The following is a 7500-nucleotide window of genomic DNA, read 5'->3' on the forward strand; positions in this document are numbered from 1 at the left end:
GAAAGGTAGGTCATCGTCACCCCGATGGATCAGAGTTTCCAGGAGAGGTAATTTCTAATCCTCCTCCTCACTCCACGGTGCAATGGATTTTCTCGTAGACGGAGTTAAGCCGCGTCAGTGTATGTTGTAGCACGACCTTCTGGGGACAATGACGAGGACATCATCTACGTAACGAAGCCAAGCTAAATGTCTGCCGATTATATCTTTGTAGTTATCCCTCTCCAGCGTCTCCATTAACAGGTAGGCCATGACTGCACTCAGGGGGGAGCCCATGGCGAGACCACTAATCTGCTGGTATTCTTCCCCAACAAATTCGAAGTAGCCGAAGTCTATGCATACCTTCACAAGGCGAACGAAGTGGTGTCTCGGCAGCGGAAGTTCAGCATGTCATGGAGCTGGGGACCCTCTCGACTGCTTGGATTGCTCCGTCTGTGGGTACATTGGTAGAGGGGTTTTACATAAAAACTGACAAGCTTTTATTTTTGCACCCGGAACTCTGAAGACGTCTGGTGAGGTCCCCATAATTCTTCAGGTGGGAAACACTGATGACCCCCATAGCGCCGGAGAAGGGTTTAGCCAAATACTTAGCCAAACGATGTGGAGCGCTGCCAATACCAGAGGTGATCGGTCTCATCGGCACGCCTGGCTTGTGTCCCTTCGGGAGACCTCTCATGGACGAGTTGCGGGGGGCCTTTTCCAGCAGGTGAAGGAGGCGTTTACCTTCGGCTGAACGCAGGAAGAAATCCCTCGCCTTATTCTTGAACCTGCCAGCTTCCATCTTCCCCTCACCTTTCGTTACTTTCCTGTAAACAGAAGCATCGGAAAAGTAAATTGTTCATTTTAAGTATATAGTCACTTTTATCCATAACAGCAACCACCACCTTTATCAGCCTGTGTGATGACGATGGTCTCGTCGTCGCGGAGGTCCTTCAACGCGGCGATATACCTGCGTCGGATCGCCGGGGGGCGCGACGATGCATCAGCCATACAACACGCAGTAATCCCTATTATTTATTTATTGTCGACGTCACTCTCGGTCCAGCGGTGGTTCGAGATGACGTAGTCGATTAGGTCCTGGTTCTGCAGCCCTGAATTTCTTGAGGATGAGGTTGCCTATGTAATTAATTCTTTCTTGAAACACAAATATCCCGGAGGCTTCCTGCTAAACATCAGAAAGAAGGCGGAGAACATAACACCCCCCCCCTTTAATAGGAAAATATAAGATATAAGAAAAATATAATAAAAAATATATGACAGATGAATAAGAAATCACGCCCCCCCCCTCAAAAAAAAAAAAAAAAAAAAAAAAAAAAAAAAAAAAAAAAAAAATATATATATATATATATATATATATATATATATATATATATATATATATATATATATATACATATACACATATATATATATAATAATAATAAAGATAATAATAATGAAAAATACGAATAATACAAACAATGATAATGATAATAACAATAATAATAATAATAATAATAATAATAATAATAATAATAATAATAATAATAATAATAATAATAATAATAACAACAACAACAACAACAAAAACAACAATAAATGAAATCAAACAAACAAAGGAGAAAAAGAAATCCAAAAGATTAAGCAAGACAGACCAGCGTCCCCCGTTTTTGAGCAAGGCTGAGTGATGATTCCGCCGAACGCGTGTTATACTTTACGCCTGGCGAGTGAGATGGAGCTTCCCAAATTAGGTCTGTTCTCTGCCATTAATGTGCTTTCTGTAATGAAGTGCATTTCGCTACCACAATTACGGAGAGAAGGGTTTTTTTCATGGCAAAGCTCTTTTCCTTTGTGCTGTGATGTCTGCTGTTGTTTTATTTCTGTTTATTTGGTCTTATCACGTGTGTTTTTGTATTTTGTTTTATTTTGTTATTAATTGATTTCTTTTTCTTCTTCTTTACTATCATTATTATTGTGATTATCTTTATTGTTATTATTATTATTGTTGTTATCATCATCATCATCATCATCATCATCATCATCATCATCATCATCATCATCATCATCATCATCATCATCATCATCTTCATTATCACATCATAATTGCTATCATCGCCATCATTACAATTATAATTATTTATTTGTTATTATCATTATTATCATTTTTGTTATATATACATATCTACATAGATAAATAAATAGATAGATAAAAATATTTCTTTCTGCCTATTGTTCTTACCAAGTTGTTCCAATACGTAGACTATCTTATAACTTTTTTAACTGATACATATTTTTGTCACACACAACGTTATTAGGGAGATTTTTCTGTGTTTTAATAGGTATGTTTAAACTTTCTGACATACTTAGCGATTCTTTTCACATACAACTTCCTCTCGGTTCTACTTTTGTTCAAAACATAGTTGTATAGCATTATCATATCACCCCTTTTCCTTTTTGTTCATCCAAAGTAATCTCCCATGTTTTTGCTGTCTATCTTCGTAGTTGTGGCTGCTCTTTGAACTCTTTCCTCTTTGTCTATATCCACTTTTAAATATAGGCTCCATGCTCCGTATTCTAGAGTAGGTCTTATGATGACTGTAATGATCCCCTTTAGCACATAGTACCATATGTGAATGCCCTCTTTGTGTTAGCAATTAGCCCTAGCATTTTATGGACCTTTTCATTTATATGATGATTTGGACATAAGTTCTTGGTTATGATTATTGCAAGGAATTTTTCCCTATTTGTTGGGTTTAAGACTGTGTCTCCTATTTTTTATATTGGTGTGTGTGTGTGTGTGTGTGTGTGTGTGTGTGTGTGTGTGTGTGTGTGTGTGTGTGTGTGTGTGTGTGTGTGTGTGTGTGTTTTTGTGTGTGTGTGTGTGTGTGTGTGTGTGTGTGTGTGTGTGTGTGTGTGTGTGTGTGTGTGTGTGTGTGTGTGTGTGTGTGTGTGTGTGTGTGTGTGTGTGTTGTGTGTGTGTGTGTCTACTTAAGAACATCACAGCGTCGTCAAATAGACAATAAATACCTTAGTCTAGCCTAAAATACACAGTTTTCTTTGTGACTTGTATAAAAGAATATGTTATTGTAGGAGTCAAACTTACATAAAATTAATAATAAAATTTTATTGACAAGCAAATACAAGCCTCAGACAGGCTATACTCCAAAATTAACATAGAATAAAATACAAAGCGTATAACGCATCCATAAACACATATGTAGTACATATTTTGCTTAAACCATTCACAATGCAAAGGATTACATAGTGGAAAATTGTACACAAATACAAATTATTTATCTATTTATTATATGAAAATTGACTGTACTTTCTCATTATAATCCTACAGTTTTGAAAATATTTACTCATCATATCCATTGGTACATTACAATAGATGTGTCTACTTTTCGGATAAGCAGGCAGACATAGACACACACTATTAAAATTCCTTTTAAAGATAAACAAGTAGACATGTAAACGAGTTAATAAATAAATTAATTAATACACCCATACATAAATAAATGAAAATACAAAGCCATGGCACTGGAATAAACAATATTTAAACTTCGTGTTTGATGAGCACGTGGCGCCATTTTTTCCTTCCTTCAGCATGAATCAAAATACCATTTGACTTCATCGCCTCTTAAAAGCCGCATTGTAAAGGGTATAAGCCCTGCTCTGGAGAAAAAAATAAAATGAAAATATAATAATAGAAATCCTTCTCTTAATGTAAAATGTAAAAAAAAAAAATGTAAAAATTCCTTCTCTCGTGTCTTTGAAAAGTATTGTGAAAATGGACATATAGAGACTGAATTAATATATGGATTATGGTCGATCTCCTGAAAATGGTATTGTTTAACCGTCTTCACTAACAAAAGGGAGTTGGCTTTTTGAGAACCCAAGTCTTAACATGTGAGAAATTAACGAGATTTTTAAACATGACTCATAACGTGTACTCCTATGTCATTGTGCATTGAAATTACTCGAAGAAAAAAAATAAATCAAAAGAAGTAATGACTAATCGTTGAACTGATATTGAATATCTTTTTTTCTTTCTTTCTTTTTCTTGGGGGTCATAAGACACAGTAGGACATTATATTCCAATATATAAAACCTTCTTACATTTTCTCAATGATTATATGATCAGCATTTGAAACGGAGAGAGCAACTGAAGGCAATGATCCCAAAATTAATGATGATTCTAGTAACTGATAAAGGGAAATCATATTCATCTCTTTATCTATAAAAGTGAATCTACTTACGTGAACCCTTTGCATGTAGTGGCGCTGTTTCAAAGGCCCGAATATTAATTGTAGAACAGTCAGAGGGAGGCCGAATATAACCTGAAGTACTGCAGCGCCAGCATCTGAAATACATATATTCCATTAATCTCTAAGACGATAAATATTTGTTATTCGTGTTCTTTGGGAGTCCGATCTTTAAAATAATTCAGATATCTATTCTATATTTCAAAGTCCAGAAAAAAAACTGTCATAGCATATATAACACTAAATGTTTCTGAAAATGCTCATTATATTTATTTCATCTTTGCAAGAGTAAGCCATGTATTAGCTCTTATTGCAATACATACATCAATTATCATGCTTTAATAAATGCATTAGCGCGCGCATACTCTCAAAACCTATCCAGCTGCACCGCTACGGTATATTACAGCATTAGTAATCCGTATAGCACATAGCTCAACCGTTGTGTGTGTGTGTGTGTGTGTGTGTGTGTGTGTGTGTGTGTGTGTGTGTGTGTGTGTGTGTGTGTGTGTGTGTGTGTGTGTGTGTGTGTGTGTGTGTTTATGTATGTATGTATGTATGTATTATTTATGTCTGTATGTTTGTGTACAGCATACATGTATTATTATATATATAATATATATATATATATATATATATATATATATATATATATACACAAATATATATATATATAGAGAGAGAGAGATGGTTATTTTTATATTATATATTATATATTATATATTAATATATATATATTATAGTATGTATGTATATATTATATATATATAATATTATATATATATATGTTGTGTGTGTTGTGGTGTGTGTGTGTGTTGTGTGTGTGTGTGTGGTATGTGTGATGTATGTATGATGTATGTATGTATGTATGTATGTATGTATGTATGTTGTATATGTATGTATGTATATGTATTAATATATATAATATATTTTTTTTTATTTATATATATATATATATATATGTATGTATGTATTATGTACGTCGCATCGCAGATATAGTGGCCATTCTCTTATAAATGGCCAGGCTTCAAGACTTCAATGAACACGATGATCATTAAATACGTTTCATAACATTCCGTGAAAGTACTTGACACTATAACAATTATGTAGTGCAGTTCACAAACCCGAGCACAGAAAAAAAAACATCTGCGTAACACCTTACACCCTCCTAGTATATAACCCTTAAGACAATATAAATGAAAAACACTTACACCCTATTGGACTGAGCTGTTCCATGGCGGTTCGTGGTTCCTCCGTTACTGAGTGCGAAGATACAGTTAGTCGTTATTTACCCCTGGGAAGGAAGGGCAGCGTCCTCTCCGTCATATCATTGTCTGCCTCAAACTTTCTCTCTGTGTGTGTCTGTATTTTTATTTGTCTATCCGCGTGTCTGTCTGTCTATATGTATATCTGTTTGCCTGCCTGTCTGTCTTAAATATCTGTGTGTTCAGTATACCATTCTGAGTATCCATTTATCTGTGTTTTGTTATCTTTATATCTTTGGCGTTCTTTCTTTCTTCTTTATCTTCGCTTTCTTTATAATCTCGTTATTCTCTCTCTCTCTCTCTCTCTCTCTCTCTCTCTCTCTCTCTCTCTCTCTCTCTCTCTCTCTCTCTCTCTCTCTCTCTCTCTCTCTCTCTCTCTCTCTCTTTCTCTCTCTCTCTCTCTCTCGCTCTTTCATCAGCTTATCTATCAAACTATCAGATAGACACTCCATCTATCCATTCATTTGTCCATCCATCTATCTGTCTATCAATCTGCGTCTATCTGTCTATCTATTCATCTATCTATCGATCTATCTATCGTTCCCTCTCTCTAACCCACATACGGGCTGCAATGTGTGTTCCAGACCAAAACTTTCCTACATTTCTCTCTCGTTCCCTTATCTCTCTCTCTACCAAGCTACCTACCCCTAACAACCTTTATATGTCTACCTGTTTATCTATCTAGCTGCCTGATGATATGTATATATATATTTATCTATATGTCTGTCTGTCTGTCTATTTGTCTGCATGTGTGTTTGTTTATCTATTTGTCAATCTATCCATTTATTTATATATTTATTATCTATCTATCTATTAACGCTTGTCATGGTTTTCTAAGAAATATTTTCACTATATTCATTTTTACAGCTTTCTTTTCACGATGAATCACTCTTATAACCAGAAAAAAATCTTATTTTTACTACTATCACTACCAACATTATTATTAATAATGTTACTAAATCACAAACATTAATACCAGTATCATTAATAATACTATCGCCATCATAAACATAAATATCATTATCATTAATAATACTATCGCCATCATAAACATAAATATTATCATTAATAATACTAACGCCATCAGCTATCAGATACAGTCAAATAAAACTCTCACTTCTCTACTGGGAGACTGGTATATAATGTACCTTTACAACAGGCAGCCTCTTATAACGGACCGTAACCCAGGCCGAGAGAAACTGCTGTGTCATTGCACTCTCGAATCCTAAGGACATGCAGGAATTCGTATGGATGTCTTGCGTAGGCAGGATGCAGGATGACAATAGGAAATTTTTGCTCTGTATCGCACTTTCTTCTTCTAACCTTTTTAATTTTTGTTAGTTTGTTTGTTTCTCAACGTTGTCGTCGTCTAACAAGTTATGAATTGTAGTAGTAGTATTACATTTATCATTATTGTTATTGTTATTAACATTAATATTATAATTGTTATTATCATCGGTAGTATTATTACTATTATTATCAAAATTATGATTATTATCATCATCATTATTATTATTATCATACCATCATCATTATCATTGTTATTATTAGTGGTTATTGGTTCAACAAATTATTGTGCTAGATATCAAAGGGGATACAGCACTATAGTAGAGTATTGTGGTGAAAAGTTTAAAACTGAATTAACGATTAGGATAAGTGGTCAGAAGATGGGGACGAAGAAGAGAAGGAAAAGGAAAGGGGAAGGAGAAAGCAATATGAAAAATTAGTTGAGGTGAGGGCCGAGTCCAGGGCAGGGTTGATCCCCTTCATTGGGCCTCGCTCTCCGTCTTCTAAGCCCCCCCCCCGCAACAACGAGCAAGGTTTGGGGGACTTGTTATTATCATCATCATCATTATCATTATCATCATCATCATCATCATCATCATCATCATCATCATCATCATCATCATCATCATCATCATCATCATCATCATCATCATCATCATCATCATCATCATCATCACCATCATCATCATCATTGTTATCCTCATCATCAT

At 35.0% G+C, this 7500-nt stretch overlaps 1 long non-coding RNA gene across 1 annotated transcript; it reads right to left on the minus strand.

Moving 5' to 3' along the window:
- Nucleotides 1-3085: 3085 nt before the first annotated feature.
- Nucleotides 3086-5595, minus strand: LOC119597381. The gene is made up of 3 exons (XR_005230838.1): nt 5450-5595; nt 4236-4339; nt 3086-3651 (listed from the first exon to the last, which is right to left on the minus strand). It is a non-coding gene; the product is annotated as an uncharacterized LOC119597381 (long non-coding RNA).
- Between the last annotated feature and the right edge of the window lie 1905 nt (nt 5596-7500).

This window comes from Penaeus monodon, chromosome 39 (assembly GCF_015228065.2).
Source record: "Penaeus monodon isolate SGIC_2016 chromosome 39, NSTDA_Pmon_1, whole genome shotgun sequence".
Lineage (NCBI taxonomy): Eukaryota > Metazoa > Arthropoda > Malacostraca > Decapoda > Penaeidae > Penaeus > Penaeus monodon.